This window comes from Chiloscyllium plagiosum, chromosome 14 (assembly GCF_004010195.1).
Source record: "Chiloscyllium plagiosum isolate BGI_BamShark_2017 chromosome 14, ASM401019v2, whole genome shotgun sequence".
Taxonomy (NCBI): domain Eukaryota; kingdom Metazoa; phylum Chordata; class Chondrichthyes; order Orectolobiformes; family Hemiscylliidae; genus Chiloscyllium; species Chiloscyllium plagiosum.
The window spans coordinates 6,586,922-6,607,592 of NC_057723.1; the positions used below are offsets into that span (position 1 = coordinate 6,586,922).

A 20,671-nucleotide genomic window follows, 5' to 3' on the forward strand; every position below is an offset into this window, starting at 1 on the left:
TACACAGCCAACAAAAGATCCATCAACATCCCCTTGCTGCATGCGAGAGCTTGCTGTGCGCAAAATGATTGCTGCGTTTCCTGTATCATGGCACTGACTACAGTTCGTAAGATGTCTGATTAACTGTGAAGTGATCTGGAAAGAGTAAGGAATGGTAAACTCTTCCTTGCTATTTGTTTGAGCGGGTTTTGTTGGAATGAGTATATTGTCAGTGAGTTGTTTCTGGTGATCCTGTCTTTGCCAGGGTCGATGTATTGGTAGGGAGGGAGGGATAGGGCTGCACCTCCTCTACCAGTGGCACCAGAATGGGGGAAACTTGCCATTGTTTCACATCTAAACTCCAATTGTCTAGATTAGAGTGGTGCTGGAAAAGCACAGCAGGTCAGGCAGCATCCGAGGAGCAGGAAAATCAACATTTCCGGAAAAAGCCTTCATCAGCCCATCTGATGAAAGGCTTTTGCCTGAAATGTTGAATTTCCTGCACCTCAGATGCTGCCTGACCTGCTGTGCTTTTCCAGCACCACTCTAATCTAGACTCTGATCTCCAGCATCTGCCGTACGCACTTCTGCCTAGTTGATTCTACACTGCAATTGTCAACCTTTATCACAGCCACTCCAACAAACCTCCAACGTCATCAGTTTAAGGAATGTTTAAGGCTCTTCCTCACTTCAACAATGATATCCATTCGCACTCTTCGGTTTCCAATGTTGGTCTCCATGTGAATGGAGAGACTGATTTGTTACCTGCACATCTTTCAGTACAACCCATGAGGTGATGGAAGTTGAAATGGAGAATTTGCTTCCTTTTCTCTCCTTCTCCGCTCCTGGTCTACTTCATGGTTAAGTCGTAGCGGGTCAAAGCACGGCGCAGTTTGATGGACAAGTTGCCACCATTTCGAACGATTGGTTCCTCCCAGTCATTAATATCAATGTGGTCGCTCTTCAAGGAGAATGTTTTAGAGGTGTTTTCTTTCTCCCCCCCCCCCCCCACCCCGGCCATTGGAGTCTGGCCATTGGAGACTTGAGGAGACAGGAACTGAGGGACTAGGTACATCTTAGTTACTGGGACATGGTGTCTGTTCCATCAAAACTGATTTTGCCCAAATCTTTGTGGAAGTGGCTTCAAGAAAGACATTGGAGTCCATTTGCTGGTCCTTCCATTAAACCTGGTGGAGGCACTGTGAGTGAACGTTTCCTAGCATTCTAACACGTTGTTGATGCAGAGGCCTCACTGCAATATAGGACCATGGTGATGCAAAGTGCTCTGTACACTCATTTGTGGATCTGTGGAGATTGTGCACTCACTGTTGTAGTTTGTCGAGGGTTGCGATGGCACAGCTGACCGGGGCTGGATTTCCTCAACAATAGTAGCCCAGTGGAGGAGATGACTGCCGAGATGCGGAATTGTTCAACATACTCCGGTCTCCCTTCAACATATTCGGTCGCCTTCTTCTGCATTGGCGAGCCACATGGTCTTCCTTTGCTGCTTTTGCTTTTGGCGATTTGGTTTGGAACTGCTCTTTGGCTGGCACCTTCCCCCAAACCTTTCCACAGTGAAATGGTCACCTAGGAATGAGGAACTCCCAACAGCATCACTTGAGGGATCGTGGGAGCATGCGAGCATTGCCACTGCATCAAGATGGTGATCCATGGAGAAGTTAAAGGGTGGGATATCTTAGAACCATAGAACGGTTGAAGCACACAGGAAGATGGTTGTGGTTGTTGGAGGTCAGTCACCTCAGCTCCGGGACATCTCTGCAGGAGTTCCTCAGGGTAGTGTCCTCGGCCCAACCATCTTCAACTACTTCATCAATGACCTTCCCTCCATCTTAAGGTCAGAAGTGGGGATGGTCAATGATGATTGCACAATGTTCAGCACCATTCACTGTTCCTCAGATACTGAAGCAGTCCATGTCCATTTGCAGTAAGACTTGAACAATATCCAGGCTTGGGCTGATAAGTGGCAAATGATATTTGCCAGGCAATGACCATCTCCATCAAGACAGAATCTAACTAATTCTGTTTGCCCTATAATGACCATTGCTAAATGCTTCTCTATCTACAACCTGGGGGTCATTATTGACTAGACTCTGAGCTGAACCAACCACAAATACAATGGTTCCAGAGCAGATCAGGAATGGAGAATTCAGGCGACTGACTGTGTGGAGTTTGCACGTTCTCCCTGTGTCTGCGTGGGTTTCCTCCGGGTGCTCCGGTTTCCTCCCACAGTCCAAAAGATGTGCAGGTCAGGTGAATTGGCCATACTAAATTGCCCGTAGTCTTAGGTAAGGGGTAAATGTAGGGGTATGGGTGGGTTGCGCTTCGGCGGGGCGGTGTGGACTTGTTGGGCCGAAGGGCCTGTTTCCACACTGTAAGTAATCTAATCTAATCTAATCTAATCATCTCCTGACTCTCCAATCCCTATCTACCATCTATAAGGCACAAGTCAGGAGTGTGAGGGAATACTGTCACCCAATTGGATAGGTGCAGCTCTAACAACACTCAGGAAACTGGACACCATCCAGGACAAAGTAGCCTGCTTGATTTGCACCACATCCACAAACATCCACTCCCTCCACCACCAATGTTCAGTGTATATTATCTACAAGACGCACTTCAGGAATTCACTACAGATTCTCAGATAGCACCTTCCAAACCCGTGACCACTTCCATCCAGAAGGATAAAGGCAGCAGATACATAGGAACACCATCCTCGTTTGGAAAAGTATTAGTGTTCCTTTCACTTCACTGAGTCAAATCCTGCAACTCCCTCCCCTAATGGCGTCATGGGTTTTTCTACAAACAGGCTGCCGTGGTTCAAGAAGGCAGCTCACCACCTTCTCAAGGGTAACTAGAGATGGGCAATAACCACTGGCCCACTCAGTGATGCCCACGTCCCATGAATGAATAAAAATAAGGAGCTTATTCAGCCCTCATGAGTATACAGGCTCCTTGCAGGAACAATTCTTCTTGTACCACATCTCCATCTTTCCCCACAGCCCTACCAGTTTTTATTAGGCAGACTATTAGTCCAGTTTCCTTTTCCATGCCGTGATTGATAGTGCTGAGGCAGGGACAGTGTCAGCAATTAGCAGTGTAAAAGCATTTCTCTTCACATCACCTTCGTCCTGCTGTGGATATCCTTTGGAATTCTCTGCCACAGAAAGTGGTGGAGGTCAAAACATTAAATACTTTCAAGAAGGAGTTAGATACTGTCCTTAGGGCTAAAGGGATCGAAGGGTATGGGGAGAAAGCAGGAGTAGGGTACAGAGTTGGATGATCAGCCATGGTCATATTGAATGATGGAGCAGGTTCTAAGGGCTGAATGGCCTCCTCCTAGTTCCTCTGTCACCTTACCTCCGTGGCCTTCTGGTTCTTGATCTTTCTGCCAATGAGAATACTTTATCCCTTTCCACTGTGTCAGACCCCTCGAGTGTTCTCTTCAGGGGGATAGAGCTGCGGTCTACCCCTGTGACTGAGGTGCCTCATCCTTGGGTCCATGCCTCATGCCTTCTGCTCATCTGTCTGAGCTGCGAGCATTCTCCCAGTCAGCTTCGACTGACTGAGTTCAAATTCTGTATCACCGAACGCTTGCAATGAGTCAGAACCTTCTGGGGAGAACGAGGGAGAAACCTTACAAGTTTTCAGAAATTCTGTCCAGAAGCAAACAGTGTGCTTATTTTTCTGAGGATACATCTCCAAGAACACCAGCTTTCACAATGTCCCCAGAAGAGGAAGTCAGCGAGGGGCTTATTAAATCACAATCGTTTTAACTGCCTTCCTCGTGGTTCACTGAGAGGGTATACTGGGATGTCAAACTCCCTCGCTTAATCTTACCCCACCCATTTAATCTTCCCCTACAAGCCCATGTACACAGTGTCTACCCAGCTTTAAGCTCCATTCACTGGGAAAGGGACAGCAAGGGGAAGCTGCAGCCAAGGTGAGGTACAAGAAATGGGCTTTGTAATAGAGCAGGGAGAAAGTGAGGACGGCAGATGCTGGGGATTTAGAGTCAAGAGTGTGGTGCTGGAAAAGCACAGCAGGTCAGGCAGCATCCGAGGAGCAGGAAAATCAACGTTTCGGGCAAAAGCCCTTGCCTGAAATGTTGACTTTTCTGCTTCTCGGACACTGCCTGACCTGCTGTGTTTTTTTAACAGAGCAGCAGGGTGAGTTAAAAGGGAAAAGACACCAGCTCGGAAATAAGATATGGAACAAATATCCAACATGTCAGCTCAATTCCATACTTTCAATAGACTCAACCTCATAATACATGATCGGTAGACCTCAGTATAGAATCTAGAGTGCTGAAGTCATAGACTTACAGAATTATGCAGCACAAGTTATACCCTTCAGTCCAACTCGGCCATATATCCAAAATTAAGCTAGTCCCATTTGCCAGCACACTGCCCATATCCCTCTCCACCCTTCCTATTCATATACCCATCCAGATGCCTTTTCAAATCCCTACTGTGTGGAAACAGGTCCTTCAGTCCAACAAATCCACACTGGCCCACCCGCCTACATTTACCCCTGACGAATGCACCTAACCTACATATCCCTGAACACTATGGGCAATTTCACATGGCCAATCCATCCTAACCTGCACATCTTTGGATTGTGGGAGGAAACCAGAGCACCCGGAGGAAACCCACGCAGACACAGGGAGAATGTGCAAACTCCACACAGACAGTTGCCTGAGCCTGGAATCAAACCCGAGTCCCTGGCAGTGCTATCCACAGAACCACCGTGCTGCCCCTTTCAAATGTTGTAGTTGTACCAGCCTCCACCACTTCCTCTGGTAACTCATTCCATACACGCACCAGCATCTGTGTGAAAAAGTTGCCCCTCAGGTCTCTTTTACATCCTTTCCCTCTCACATTAAACCTATCCCCTCTAGTTTTGGACTCCCCTACCCTGGGGGAAAGACCTTGTCTATTTATCCTATCCATTCCCCTCATGATATTATAAACCTCTATAAAGTCACCCCTTAGCCTCCGAACACCGTAGGGAAAACAGCCCCAGCTTATTCAGCCTCTCCCTATAGCTCAAACCCTCCAACCTTGGCAACATTCTTGTAAGTCTTTTCAAGTTTAATGACATCTTTGCTATAGCAGGGAGACCAGAATTGAATGCAGTATTCCAAATGTGACCTAACCAATGTCCTGTAGAGCTGTAACATGACCTCCCAACTCCTATACTCAATGCACTGACCAATAAAAACAGTCCTTTCATTTTTATTCTGTCAAGAAGGAGGTCCTATCATGCAGCACCTGAATTGAAGGCTCACAGTTTTAAATCCCACGCCAGGAATTGATGGTCAGGGAAGGTGTGATCATCACACTGCCAGCCTGCAGAGTTGGGGATCACCCTGAACTCCCTTTCAACACGTGCCAATGGCAGATGGTGAGGGCAGGAGAGTGCCCTGACTGAGGTTCTCTAAGCGGGGACGTCACGAAACTGGTGTTCTTGGAAACATATCCTCCGAAAGTTAGCATCCAGCTCACTTCTGGACAAGATTTCTGAAAACTCGTAAGGTTTCTCACTCATTCTTCCCATCACTCTGTGACTCATTGCAAATATTCAGTAACGGAAAGAGTACGCAACTCTCTACAATCACTGAGGCCCTGCTATAGGAAGGATATTATTAAGCTAGAGAGGGGTCAGTGAACATTCACCAGGACATTGCCAGGAAGGGACGGTTTGAGTTATAAGGAGAGGCTGGGACATTTTTCGCCGGTGCAGAGGAGGTTGAGGGGTGACCTTGTAGAGGTTTATAAAATCACAAGAGGTACAGATAAGGTGTCATTTCCCTAGCGTGGGGGATTCCAAGACTAGGGGGCATGTTTTTAAGGTGAAAGGAGAGAGATTTCAAAAAGACAAGAGGGGCAACTCTTTTACACAGAGAGTGGTCTGTATGTGGAATGAATTTCCAAGGGAATTGGTGGATGCAAATACAGTTACAACATTTAAAAGACATTTGGGTAAGTACATGAGAAAGTAATGTTTGGAAGTATATGGGCAAGCAGGTGGGACTAGTTTATAGTCGACCTGAACTGGTTGGACAGGAGGGGCTGACTCCCTAATCTCAAGGCAACACTGTGTATGTGAATGTTGTTATAGCAGCTCAGACTCATTGAGGGACAGTCAGAGTGAGTCAGACTTGCACCCCATCCTAGCTGCTTCCTTGTTTATCTGTGGGTGAAGGGTGCTGTCAGTCTTCAGGCAGAGAGCAGAGGAATTAAAATGATAGTTATTTATATATTTAATACTTACTGTCGTACAATCTCTAACGCAAACACAAAACTAAAACCCCAAAGAACTACTGGACATCAGAAACAAAAACAAAAATTGTTGGAGAAACTCAGCAAATGTGGCAGCATCTGTGGAGAGACCCTGCTTTAGAACTGGAACTGCAATCTCTATTGGTTTGTGCTTTAAGGTGTTTATTAGTACAGACCTTTAGTAGCAATTTGGTTTACTTGAAGCAATCCCACTGTGCAGAAAGAGGTTGTTCAGCCCATCAAGTCTGCACTGACCCTCCAAACAACATGCCACCCAGTCCCCCACCTTATCCCAGTAACTCTACATTTACCATGGGTAATCCACATAACCTACAGATCCCTGGACACTATCTAGCACAGAGGGGCAACTTAGCATGGTCAATCTACCGAACCTGCTCATCTTCGGGCTATGAGAGGAAACCCACAGAGAGAGAGAGAGAGAGAGGGAGAGGGAGAGAGAGAATGTGCAAACTCCACACTGACAGTCACTCAACTGTAGAATTGAACCCAGGTCACTGACACTGTGAGGCAGCAGTGCTAACCACTGAGCCACTGTGCTGCCTGACATGCATTTACATACAGTGCCCTGTACATCACAAATGGAGAGAGCATTGAGACAGATTGCAGCTATGTTAACTTAACATATGGTGACTGCCATTCTCCGATTTAATTCCTCAGAGCATGCTTTGATCTATCAGGATCAAATTGGTTTAATTTAAATTCAGTTAATAAAGTCATAAACTAGTCTCATTAATGATTATGGTAACTGTCATTGATTGTAGGAAAAACCCATCTGGTTCACTAGCTCACTGGGGTGGTATGGTGGCTCAGTGGTTAGCACTGTTGCCTCACAGCGCCAGGGACCTGGATTCGATTCCAGCCCTGAGCGACTGTCTGTGTGGAGTTTGCACATTTCTCCCTGCGTCAGCATGGGTTTCCTCCGGGTGCTCTGCTTTCCTCCCCACAGTCCAAAGGTGTGCAGGCCAGGTGAATTGGCTATGCTGAATTGCCCGTAGTGTTAGGTGCCTCATTCTGAGGGAAATGGGTCTGGGTGGGTTATGCTTCAGAGGGTTAGTGTGGACTTGTTGGGCCGAAGGGCCTGTTTCCACATTGTAGGGAATCTAATCTAATCTGGTGCCCTTTAGGGAAGGAAACTGCCATCCTTACCTGGTCTGGCCTACATGTAGCTCCAGACTCACAGCAATGTGGTTGACTCTTCTGAAATGGGCCATTCAGTTCAAGGATAATTAGGTACATGGAATAAATGGTGGCTTTTCCAGTGAAACCCACTCCCCCTGTTAAGCAAAAAGAAAACCAGTTACTGGCTGAGTAGATATTTCCTCCATTAAATATTGGGAAGACTGAAGCCATTGTTTTCAGTCCCTGCTCCGTACTCTATTCCCAAGTTGTTAACATTCCTCTCCATGGAAACTCCCTGAGGTTGAACCAGATTGTTTGTAATCTCGGTGTCATATTTCTGAAAGTAAGTGTTTCATGTGCAGCAGGTGGTGAAGAAGGTAAATGGTATGTTAGCCTTTAGAGTGAGAGGATTCGAGTACAGGAGCAGGGATGTCTTGCTGCAAGTGTCCAGGGGCCTTGGTGAGACCACAGCTGGAGTACTGTGTGAAGATTTGATCTCTTTATCTGAGGAAGGATGTTCTGGCTATGGATTTGGAAATGCTGGTGTTGGACTGGGGTGTACAAAGTTAAAAATCACACAACACCAGGTTATAGCCCAACAGGCACAGAATTTATAGCAAAATTTTGTAACTGAAATTATACATTGAAAAAGACCTGGATTGTTTGTTTAGTCTCTCATCTTTTAGAATGACCATGTTGGTGTCAGTTCTTTCATATGTAAATCCCAGAACTTTTTTAAAAGCTACATTCTCAAGTGAACTTTAACAATTGGTGCCATGTCGGCCCAGATAATGCATTGAAGGTGTGAGCTGCCCTGTGTGAGGCTGTCTGTGCCACAATGGTCAGGCTGATTCTAATCTAAAAAAACGGATTTACAGAATCTTTCATGGATTCATGCAGTTTTTGAGCAAAGTAAAGTGTAATTCTGCAAGTACAAATTCACTCCATAAACTTATATGTGTATGGGTGCATGTGGGTCTGTGTGTGTATGTGTTGGGGGGGGGGGGAGGGATGGATATGTATGATTGTCTGTGAGAGAGTGAGTGTAAAGGGATATAAGTCTGTGAGAGGGCTCTGAGGATAAGGTGGGAAAGTGAAGTTCAGTCACACATCATCCATGATTTTGTTGAATGGTGGAGGAGTCACCTTTGGTCTGCTCCTGCTCCCGTTCCTTGTGTTACCTCATTACCTTGCTTCCAATTCCCTTGCCTTCCCTATCTCCATAATCTCCCCAGCCCCAAAACCCTCCAAGCTCCCCTAATTCATGATGTTTATCATTCCACCTTCACTGTCACCTACTTCCCTCAACCTCTTTTCTTCTTGTTTCTGTTTGTGAACTGTTGGTATCACTGGATGGGCCAACAACTATTGCCCATCTCTGATTGGCCAGAGGGTAGATAAGAGTCAACCACATTACTGTGGGTCTGGAGTCACATGTAGGCCAGGCCAGACAAGGACAGCCCATTTCCTTCCCTGAAAGGCATTTATAAACCATGATGTGGAGATGCTGGTGTTGGACTGGGGTGTACAACGATAAAAATCACACAACACCAGGTTATAGTCCAACAGGTTTATTTGGAAGCATTAACTACTTGGAATTAATAAACCAGACCTTCTTAAAGGTACTCAACAGAGTATATGTTGTCACTATTAAACGGTTGTTTTAATTCCAGAATATTTATTGAATTCAAATGTTGTCATGGTGTGATTCAAATCTCGGTGCCTCGAACATTAGCCTGGGGTTCTGGGTTGCTAGTCCAGTCACATTACCATGACTCCACCACTATCTCCAAAACCTACGATATTGACTGTGCTTTGGGTTATCGGGCCAACCCTCTCGATACAGAGGTGATCAGTGAGCTTACGTGGTGAAAGTGTGATGCTTAATGAAGCCAGCAGTACAGGTTCAATCCCTGTACTGGCTGTAGCAGCTCAAGGAGACCTGTGCCTTCACCTTATCCCACACTCAGCAAGTGGTGCCTCTCAAGTGTCTTATAACCAATCGCTACTGTCTTCCTCTTTCATGGAGAGAGACGTTTAGTTGCTTTGTGCGACTACGATTGAAGTTTGGGATCAGATTCTTTTTTCCTTCACCCAGAGATTGGTGAGCCTGTGGAATTCTCTGTCACAGGTTGAGGCCAAAATATTTGAATGCTTTCAAGAAGGAGGTAGATAGAGGATGGGCTAAAAGGGATCAAAGAGGGAGCAAGCAGGAAACGGGACTGAATTGGACGATTAGCCACGATGGTATTGAATAGTGCAGCAGGCACTGCGGGCCGAATGGCATCATCTGTTTGATTAAACAATTTGGTAAGCTCTCCTGGGTTAAAAGGGCTAAATAAATACAAGCTATTGCTGCTATGACTGAGGCTGGGAAAGCCACATTTATGTGAGTGTATGTGAGGGAGTTTATGTACTTACAAACTTACAAATGTGGGTATGTGTTTGAGCATATATGTGTGGGCAAAATCTTTGATGTTTATACTATCCTTCCCTCCCACTTTCTGGGGGTGTTCGAACTCCTAACTGACCAGAATTACTGAACTCATTTCCACAACTGCCCACAATCATGGGTAGATGGCTGGGATCTATTGGTCATGTGAAATACTTTCGTCATTGATTGAATGTCCTGCTGTTCTTCTTCAAATAATGGCCATGGGACTTTTTGCATTCAGTCAAAAGACAAATGTTCAGTTTTGCATCTCATCTGAAAGACTACACCTCTGACAGCTCTGTACTCCCTCTGGACAGCCACTCTGTATTTTGGGTTCAAATTTCCAGGCAAAAGCGATACCCACTTAGTCAGAGCTGACATTTTAAACCACAGGGGTGGTATTCTAAATTAACAGAGATGCAGCGTCTGTGGAGAAAGAAACAGAATTAAAATGTTTAGGCCAATAACAATTGGTTCAGTGCTTCCAGCAATATCTGGCCTTTCAGATTGCCAGCAGCTGAGGTATTTAAGAATGAACTAAAGCTGCGAGGAATTGAACATAAAATAATAAAAAGCAAAATGCTGCGGATGCTGGAAAATCTGAAAGAGACACAGAGAATGGTGGAGAAATTCAGCAGAACTGGCAGCATTTGTGGAGAGAGAAACTGAGTCAGTGTTTCGAGTCCAATATGACTTTATGAAATCTGAAGAAGGGTCTGAGTGATCTGAAGAATCATATGAGACTCAAAAATGTTAACCCTATAAAAATAATAATGCCATGCTTCAGTTAGACAGGACATTAGTGGGACCACATCTCACATACTGTGTGCAGTTTAAGTCTCCTTTTAGGGATGTAAAGGGTGCTCCGGTTTCCTCTCACAGTCCAAAGATGTGCAGGTCAGATACTTTGGCTATGCTAAATTGCCCAAAGGTGCATTAGTCAGAGGGAAATGGGTCTGGGTTGGCTACTCTTCGGAGGGTCAGTGTGGACTTGTTGGGCCAAATGGCCTATTTCCACACTGTAAGGAATCTACCTAATCTAATCTAAATTCATTCGAGATATTTCAGAGGACACTTACATAGACATCTTTAATATATTGTTGTCACGTGTATCAACATACAGTGAAAAATGTTGTTTTGTGTGCTATACAGGCAGATTGTACTAAACAAAGTACATGGGGGTGGCAGAACAGTGTGCAGATTACAGTGTTACAGCTGCAGAGAAGGTGCAGAGAGAGAAAAATCAACATTTAACATTTGGGAGTGAAGAGGGTGGTGCTGGAATGTCTCATGAGCCTGAATTAGCAGAGCTCATTTCCATTGGAGTTGAAAAGTTGACTCAATTGAAATGTACATGAATGGGCTGGACAAGGTGAATGTGGAAAAGATGTTTCCTCTTGGAGAAGGTGAAAGTGGTTACTGCAGATGCTGGAGATCAGAGTCAAGATTAGTGTGTGCTGGAAAAGCACAGCAGGTCAGGCAGCATCTGGGGAACAGGAAAATCCACGTTTCGGGCAAAAGCCCTTCATCGGGAATGAGTTGTTCCGTCTTGGAGAGTGAGCCCAGACATGGAGGCCCCACTTTCAGCACAGGGAGAACATTTTTGTGTTTATCTCAGAGGGCGGGATCGTTGAGTATTTAAAATGAAAGTGGATAGATTCATATTAAACAAGGGAATCCAGAATTATTGGCATGGATGGGATTGTAGAATTTGAGATAAACAGATGAGGCAGGATCTTATTGAATGGAAAAGCTGGTCCAGGGGGTCGAATGGGAGAGGGCTTTGGCACCAGCACAGACGGTTCATTTCACACAGCCAAACATCACAGGCACCAGGTTATAGTCCAACGGGTTTATTGGAAAACACAAGCTTTTACAGAGCAGCTGTCTTCAAGGAGCTCGAAATCTTTCTCAAGTTTCGAAATAGTTCCTGTTGAAGTTGTAGCAACCTTGAAGTGGAAGCTGCGGAAAGTCCAGCGAGTGAGCGACTGAGCTGATCTCTCGGACTATTTCCGATTTCTACTTTTGACAACAGTTGCGTAAAGGAACAATTCGGGGTGGGGTCTGGGGGCTGGGGGTCTGGGGGTCTGGGGGCTGGGGAGTAGCATCTCAGCGTGAGGAGAGTCGCTGCAGAAACGGCCGCTGGGCTAAATATGAAATAATGTTCTTTCTTCCGGAGATTAAAACGTTGGATTGTGAGATACTGGACTGAATTAACTCGTAATGGAAAGGACATAAAAGTCTGAAAGAGGGGAGAGAAACTTGCCAGAAGTTTTGTGATTAACAAAGTGAGGCAAGTCTTGTCTGCTCCTCTGATGCTGTGCTTTTCCAACAGCACACTCTCCACCTTTTATAATAGCTTTGCCTTTTTAAATAAAAATAGAAATGAAATCTGATCTCTGTCCTGCTTCCCCTCCCCTCCCAGCTTTCTGTTTTGTTTCTCTGGGCCATTTACAATTTGCTGCTGAGGGCAAACCCGGAAGTGGGACGCCCCGCCCCGTCCCCGGGCCCTTTAAAAGGTCTCTCCGCGCCGCTATTGGTCGAAGGGGCTGTCAATCAGGACGGCCGCTGACGTTGCGAGGGATCCTCCCCACCGCGGGGGGATTCCCCGGCCGCTGGTGCGCAGGCGCGGGCCCCAGGCGCTCTCTCCGGGAGGGAGGGGCTGGGCTGGGCTGGCTCTACACGGTCCGCATTGGCAGCCAGTCGCCTGTTCCCAGCGAGAGCAGCGGAGGCAAGGTAGGGGGTTACCGGGGCAAAGGAGGGGAGGGGAGGGTGAGCCTGGGCTCATGGGCAGTGGGAAGGGTGGGCACAGAGACGGCAATGCCAGCGATGCAAGCTGGGGGCATTGCCTGCTCCAGGCCTGGGCTCCCGGCTGCTTTACAATCGCTCCTGAGCGTGAGTGGCACTGACATGTATCCGCTTCGTGACAGTTGGGGGGGTGTAGGGGTGCGATGGGCCGAACGGACGGTATATATTCCACAGCTTGTCAGTGTTCCCCGTCCCCTGGTGTGCGTGTGCCAGCTGTTGTTTGGTTTGTTTAGTTCTGGGGACAGGGACAGATCTAAAGATTAAAAGGAGACAGCCCAGCCACTCGCTCACCACAAGTGTTTCCTCAAAGGATTGGCATTCGTGTAGCGCCTTCTCCGATTGCCTCGCAGCCAATGCATGGAGTCAGACAGCATAGAAACAGGCCCTTCGGCCTCCGTGTCTATGCCGACCAGCAAACACCAAACCACACTGATCCCAATAACCTGCACTTGGTCCATAGTCTACTGTGCCCTGTCATTTAAGTGCTCGTTCAGATGCTTTTTAAATGTTCCCTGGTGGATTAGGTAGGTTGGTCATGCTAATTTGCTCATAGTGTCCAGGGATGTGCAGTTTAGGTGGATTAGACATTGGAAGTGCAGGGTCACAGGGGTAGGGTGTCTGCGGATCTGTGTTGAGTTGTTGGGGCCGAATGGCCTGTTTTCGCACAGTAGGGACTCTCTGATTCTCTCCCCACCATCTCAAGCAGCATGTTCCACACAATGTATAATCACTTCTCCCCCCCCCACCTGCCCTCATTATTTGAGATCTCCTCTAAGCTGCTTGCTCCTCATTGTAAACTTATGTGCTCTGGCCTTAGACATGGGGAGAGGTTTCCATGATCCTCTCCATCTATGCCCCTTATAATGTTGTCCACCACCACTAGATTCCACCTGCGGCTTCCTCTGCTCCAGGGAAAACAAACCCAGCCCATCCAGTCTCTCCTCAGAACTGAGACTTTCTATCCCCAAGGTGACATCCTGGTGAATCTCCTCTGTACCCCCTCCAGTGCAATCACGTCCCTCCAGTAATTTGTGATGCTCACTGTTGTAATTGCATGAGGACTGGCTTGCCAATTTGTGCAGAACAAGCTCCCACAAAGCAGCAATGTGATGAGTGACCTGATGCTATCGGATGAGTGAGAATAGTGGGCTGGGACTCAGTGCGAACCCTCTTACTGTTGCTCATAGTGTGACTGTGGGATGCTGTAAGCCCAGCTGAGTGAGCAGACTGGGCCCTGGTTTAATGTCTCATCTGAAAGATGATATCTCTAAAAGTGCAGTTGTGGCAGCAACTATTTGCAGTTTATCAGTTTTTTTTTAATATAGTAAAAGGCACCAAGGTACGATCTCATTACCTCAACAGAGCACCAGTCTGGATTTTGTGCTAAAGTGCCTGGATCCTGGGGTTTGGAGCCATGGCAGATACCTTGATGTTTGGGCACGTATGTGTTTGTGAATCCCTGCATGGGCTTCATTACACAGACAGAGGCTGTTAAATTACAATCGGTGTGGTGGAGTTGCTCTCATTGTGTTTAAAGGGGAGGGTGCTGCAGGATTTTGATTCATTTGCTTCTTTGAAGAGCTGCTGGAGGCACGATGGGCCAAACAGCCTCCTTCTGCATTTGTAATATTTCTGTAACGATCCAGCGATTGATACATATCCAGGTCAGATTGGTGTGACGATTTGTTTTTGATTCGGAGATGCTGGTGTTGGACTGGGGTGGACAAAATTAAAAATCACACAACACCAGGTTATAGTCCAACAGGTTTATTTGGAAGCACTAGCTTTCGGAGTACTGCTCGGAGTACTGGTTGTGAACAATCACATGATGAAGGAGCAGCGCTCCAAAAGCTAGTGCTTCCAAATAAACCTGTTGGACTATAACCTGGTGTTGTGATTTTTTAAAATTTTTATTTCTGTTTTTGTTTCAGATTGCATGCGTATTTGCTGTCTGTTTGTGTGTGAGAGAGATTTAGTGGCGGTCTTCTCTTTGTCCTTGACTAGTTGCAGAAGTATGTTCTGGTCCTGGGACACCGTGCCTTGGCCCTGGATTGGGAATGTCAGTTGTTTGAAAGGTGTTCTGGGAAATTCAGGCTCCCTCTGCTTGGACCACTGCCGAGGCAAAAGTGAGGACTGCAGATGCTGGAAACAAGAGTTTAGATCAAAGTAGTGCTGGAAAAGCACAGCAGGTCAGGCAGCATCTGAGGAGCAGGAAAATCGACGTTTCGAGCAAAAGCCCTTCATCAGGAATAGAATTGGACCACTGCCTCATGAGTCAGCACCCACTGACTGACCATGCCGAACCTGTTGGTAAACCTTCAGGAGCTGCAATTGGCTCGTTGCTTTTCACATTTTTAAGTAAGCCACTGCATTTCATCCACTTCTGCTTCCAGTGCAACAATGGATTAAATTGTAAAACTGCCATTTTCAAACCCTCATTGACTTTGTATCTGCCTGTCTCTCTGCCTCTCTCTAGGTAAAAACAATGACTGAAGATGCTGGAAACCAGAGTCTAGATTAGAGTGGTGCTGGAAAAGTACAGCAGTTCAGGCAGCATCCGAGGAGCAGTATTCCTGATGAAGGGCATTTGCCCGAAACGTCGATTTTACTGCTCCTCAGATGCTGCCTGAACTGCTGTGCTTTTCCAGCACCACTCTAATCTAGAATTCGCTGTCTGTCTCCAGCCCTTCATCTGGTCCCAGCCTCTTGTACATCTCTGATGTTAATAGCAAGCCTTCCTTGGGATAACTGCTTTTAACGACTGGAAATCTCCTTTGTCTCCCTCCCAAGCACTCCTCCCTCCCCCCTCAGCCAAGCTGTGGGTGAGCTCTCCTGATAGGTCTGATCTGTATCTAATCTGTGTTTGGTAAGCGTGCCTCAGGATTGGCTCTTATTGCAGCAAAGGTGTTATATCAATGCAAGTTGTTATTGTTGTAGCAGCAGCACTGTGCCACATCAATAAGTCACTTCATGCTGTGAATTAGTTTGTAGTGCAGTCATTATGGGATGTGGCAACCTATTGCCTCAGTGAAGCTTCCAGTACCGAGAGAGAGAGAGAGAGAGAGAGAGAGAGAGAGAGAGAGAGAGAGGAAATGATTGTGGAACCGCGAGTTATTTTCATAGCCCAACCACATGTTGTTGATGTCATGGTACACTGAGTCAAGATTTCTGCCATTGTCTTGTGTGTAAACAAATGGAAAGCAGGGGTTTTCAGACAAGATTTTTCTGATGATAGTCCCCTTTAACTTAACCCTGTCATTGCCAAAAGTCCACAAAAACCCAAGGACTGTAGGCAAAATTCTGCGGGTGCTGGAAATCTGAAACAAATGCCCAGAGAAACTCAGCAGGTCTGTGGAGAGAGCAACAGAGTCAATGTTTTGACTCTGGTATGGCACTTGCTCGGCGCTAGTTTTGAAGCAGTTTCAAAGTGTTACCTCTGTATCTTGTCTCCACCAATGCTATCAATCCAAGGAATGACTGACTCATTTACTGGCCAAGGGCTGAAGAAGGGCTTATGCCTGAAATGTCGATTCTCCTGTTCCCTGGATGCTGCCTGACCTGCGCTTTTCCAGCAACACATTTCCAGCTCTGATCTCCAGCATCTGCAGACCTCACTTTCTCCTCATTTACTGGCCATTCTGGGTCACCCAGATTCAGGGTCAGCTTTCCCACTTTGTTACGTTTTCAGCGGGATATCCCAAGTCATTAAGTTGTGAGGTGGGGCAGATGAACTAGCTCCCAATTTTCTTATTTTTCCACCATCTTTTTGTTGATCAGTCCCACTACCAGCAGAGTTAAAGCTGGTTTATTAACCCCTGTTCTTGTAATCTCTTCAAGAGGAAAATGTGAAATGTGTCAGTGATTTGGGACATTATTCTGTGGGGTGGCTTGCTGTTGAGCAGGGGTTTGTTCAGAACCCTCTGTAATCACAAAGAAATCTTCATCCAGTCTCTTTTGACTTAACTCTACTCTCTTTGAAAGCTTACTGTTTGATCTTCCCATGTATTCACATGTGGCATTCTGTGGGGGGGGGGGGGTCGGTCTCGGTCTCTCTCTCGCACTCTCTCTCTCACTCTCACTCTCACTCGTTTTTCTCTCTCGTGCGCACTCTCCCCGTCTCCCCCCCACCCCCCAGAAAGTCACTTAATTTACATCTTTTTTATTTCACTGGAGTGTAGGAGGTTGAGGGGTTGTGTTGAGGTTTATGCAATCATGAGGGGCATTGATAATTTAAATGATAAGCATCCTTTCCCTGGGGTAGGGGAGTTCGAAACTAGAGGTCATATTTTAAAGCTTTTTTTACAGTGTTACATGTGTGGAATGAACATTCAGAGAAAGTGGTGGGTGTGGGTACAGTTACAATGTTTAAAAGGCATTTAGATAAGTTCATGAATAGGAAAGGTTTGGAGGGATATGGACCAGGAGCAGGCAGGTGGGACTAGTTCAGTTTGGGATTATAGTCGGCATAGACTGTTTGAATGTAAGGGTTTGTTTCCATGCTGTTTGACTCTATCTGTGACTAATTTTGGCAATCTCAGCCCCCTCTCTCTTTTTTTGAGAAACAACACACTTTGGAGTTTTTATTTCCAAATGACACCTTTCACCATCTCTAACCTGCTCTACTTTTCGTGATGACCCTTAACCTCCATTCTCATTACCTGCCTTTTGGTCCTTCTCCCTTACCCACTGGCTGGTTTGTGATGCAGAGTGACACCTACAGCGTGGGTTCAATCCCCACACGGACCGAGGTTACTATGGAGGACTCTCCTTCTCAACCTCTCCCCAGCCTGAAGCACGCTCCACATCAATAAACATCAGCCTGGCCAAAGAAACACTGACCTCACTGCTAGACCAAGGACACAAACATCAGATAGCACCAACTCCATTAGCAAGGACAACATCCTCAAAATAGTAGACCTGTGTCTCACTACACTTCACCTTTGATGATAAGACCTATAAACATTGGTTTGTAGGGACAACCATAGGATCGCCAATATCGGGATTCTTAGCAGAAGCAGTTATGCAAAGACTTGAACAAACAGCCCTCCCCACGATCAAATCCAAGCTTTGGGTCCACTGTGTGGATGACACCTTTGTCATCATGAAATGGAACAAATTAGAAGAAACCCACAAACACATAAACAACATCCTTACTGGTATAAAGTTCACCCAAAGAGGAAGAGAACAACAGCCTCCCCTTCCTAGATGTCAGAGTGGAACGAACAGCCAATGGAGAACTGCAGACCTACAGGAAAGCAACACATACAGACCAGATACTCAACTACAGGAGCAGTCATCCCAACACTCCCAAACGGAACTGCATCAGGAAATTATTTAAATGAGCCACAACACACTGCAACATCCAGGAACTACAGGATGCTGATGAAAAACATATTCAAGAACAACTGGTATCTAATAAGCACAGTCCGCCAATTCTTGCACAACACCTAAACAAGACGACACAACACGCCCATAGACTCTAGCTGCACTATTATACATCAAAGACATCTCTGAGATAACGACCAGACTGCTCCAGCCCCTTGGCATTATGGTAGCCTACAAACCTACAACACACTGAAACTGCTCCTGATTAACCTAAAGGACCCCACATCAACAACCAGCAAAATGAACAAAATACCCTGCGAGGACTGAAACACACATTACACTAGACAGACAGGCAGGAAGCTAGCCACTAGGATACAGGAACACCAACGAGCCACCAAAAGAAATGACCAACTATCACTAATATCCTTACACACAGACAACGAGGGACACCAGTTTGACTGGGACAACACATCCATCCTGGATCAGGTTAAATAAATACAGGCACTGGAATTCCTAGAAGCCTGGCATTCAAACCGGAACTCCATTAACAAACATATTGATTTGGGCCCTCTCAGAAAAAGAACCGGAAGTGATATCATCCACCGTAACAGACCAAGACACATAAATACCAAGCGGGACAGAACACCAGCGCTTCACCAGAGGCTCAATGATGTTACCTAGTATGGTGACAAAACTTCTGACAACAACTCTTCCAACTCAGCAAGCAAACTTACAACCTGCACAATGACCCTCAGGTTAAAGCACCACCAGTCGTCTCTCGCTTGCACTCTCTACTGTGTGAGCAATCTGGCCTGGTAAGACTCAGGTGACTTTGGCTTCACTTTTACCTAAAAAAAAATCCATCTGGTTCACTATAGTCTTTTTCACAGACCTATAAAGTTCACACTGATCTGCGGCAAAGCATCTCACTCAGACCCACCCTGTAACCCTTCATTTCCCTAATTCACCTAGTTTGCAAATCCCTGAACACTGTGCGACTTTGCATGGCCAATCCACTTGACCTGCACATCTTTGGACTGTGGGATGAAACTGGAGCACCCGGAGGAAACCCACGCAAACACTGAGCAGACTCCCCACAGACTTTTGCCTGAGGCTGGAATTGAACCCGGGTCCCTGGCGCTGTGAGGCAGCAGTGCCTGCAGTCCATATCTGGTGTGGCCTCCAGGCCCACAGCAATGTGACTGACTATTAACCATCATCTGAAATGGCCAAGGAGGCCCCTCAGTTCAAAGGTGATTTAAGGATGGGCAATAATTCTCCACATCCCAGCCCAGAATAAACAACAAAAATCTCTGAAGATACTTGGCAGCCACTCCTTGAGGTCCTCTCTGAAGCCCTTTGCCCAGAATTGAACAGTACGTTCCAGCTGCTTTCGGTTTAACATTTTTATTTTGTTCCATGCTTCATCTCTCTTTTTATGAAAGCTCGAACCCTTTGCCCCTTTTTGGCTCTGGGCCGCGTAGCTTCTTTTTTAAATCAGGCATGTGCTGCGCTGCTAACTGTGTGAGAGCTAATTATGGACAGACACTGGTTATCGGGTTTGTTCTGGTTCTGGGCAGATTTTGATAGAAAAAGCTTGGAAGCAAATCTCTGAGGCTTCTGATTTGTGCAGTAAGTCGCAGAATGGCTTCCTGTGTCCAAACACTGTCACATTTCAGTGACCGTATACACTGAGCCTGAGGCAGCTGTCTGCGGAGTTAGGCCACAGATCAGCCACAATCCCATCTAGGCCCGTTGTGTTGTACTGTGTCCAGTTCTGGAATCCCACTTGCAGGAAGGATGTGATTTAAACTGGAGAGGGTTCAGAAAAGATTTACCAGGATGTTGCCAGGACTTGAGTTATAAGGAGAGGCTGGGTCTTTATTCACTGGAGTGTGGGAGGTTGAGGGGTGATGTAGAGATTTATGAAATCATGAGGGCCATGGATTGGCTCGTTCCCTAAGATTGTGAGTTCAAAACTAGGGGACATATTAAGATGAGAGGAGAAGGCTTTTTAAAAAATAATGAGGGGCAATGTTTTTACAGAGTGCTTAGTGTGTAGAATAGAGGGGAAGTGATGGATGCAGGTACAATTACAATGTTTGAAGGACAATTTGATCAGTATATGAATAGGAAAGGTTTGGAGGGAGATGGGCCAGGCGCAGGCTGGTGGGACTAGTTTAGTTTGGGAACATGGTCAACATGTATTGGTTGGGCCGAAGGGTCTAGTTCCATGCTGTATGACTCTACGAATCTATGAATGGTGATATAGACTTGATGGGCTGAATGGCCTACTTCTGTGGAGAATTGAGAGGTCCAGCTTGAGGCCTTGAAACAAGGGCCACCACTGGCTTCTGATTGGTTGAGTGATTTGTGCTCCGGATATTCTGAGGAATGTTAGTCCGCTGGTCCTCAGCTCCACAATTCCAGCAGAGAATTCCGATCCCGGCTCCTCCTGAAATGCAGAGTGCAACTGAAATCAACACCATTGCCCGGTAGTCAAACCACATGCCCTTTTCGATCAGTTAGTGTGTGGCGTTCTGAGAGTAAATGCCCTTTGGCACAGTCAGACGCTCAGACAGCTGCTGAGGAAGGGGAAGTATTTCAGGGAAATGTGGGAGGGAGGGTGGCACTTGGTTAAAGGGCATGAATGTGGCACTGCGGGGGTGGGGGGGGGGGGGGG

General features: G+C 46.4%; 1 protein-coding gene across 1 annotated transcript in view; it reads left to right on the forward strand.

Annotated features, from left to right (window-relative positions):
* The first annotated feature begins 12,472 nt into the window (after positions 1-12,472).
* tnip1 (TNFAIP3 interacting protein 1) overlaps positions 12,473-20,671 on the forward strand; it is an 82,623-nt gene continuing 74,424 nt past the window's right edge. The window contains exon 1 of the mRNA XM_043704213.1: positions 12,473-12,591. The gene's annotated coding sequence lies outside the window, so the exon portion shown is untranslated. The remainder of the gene's footprint in view (positions 12,592-20,671) is intronic.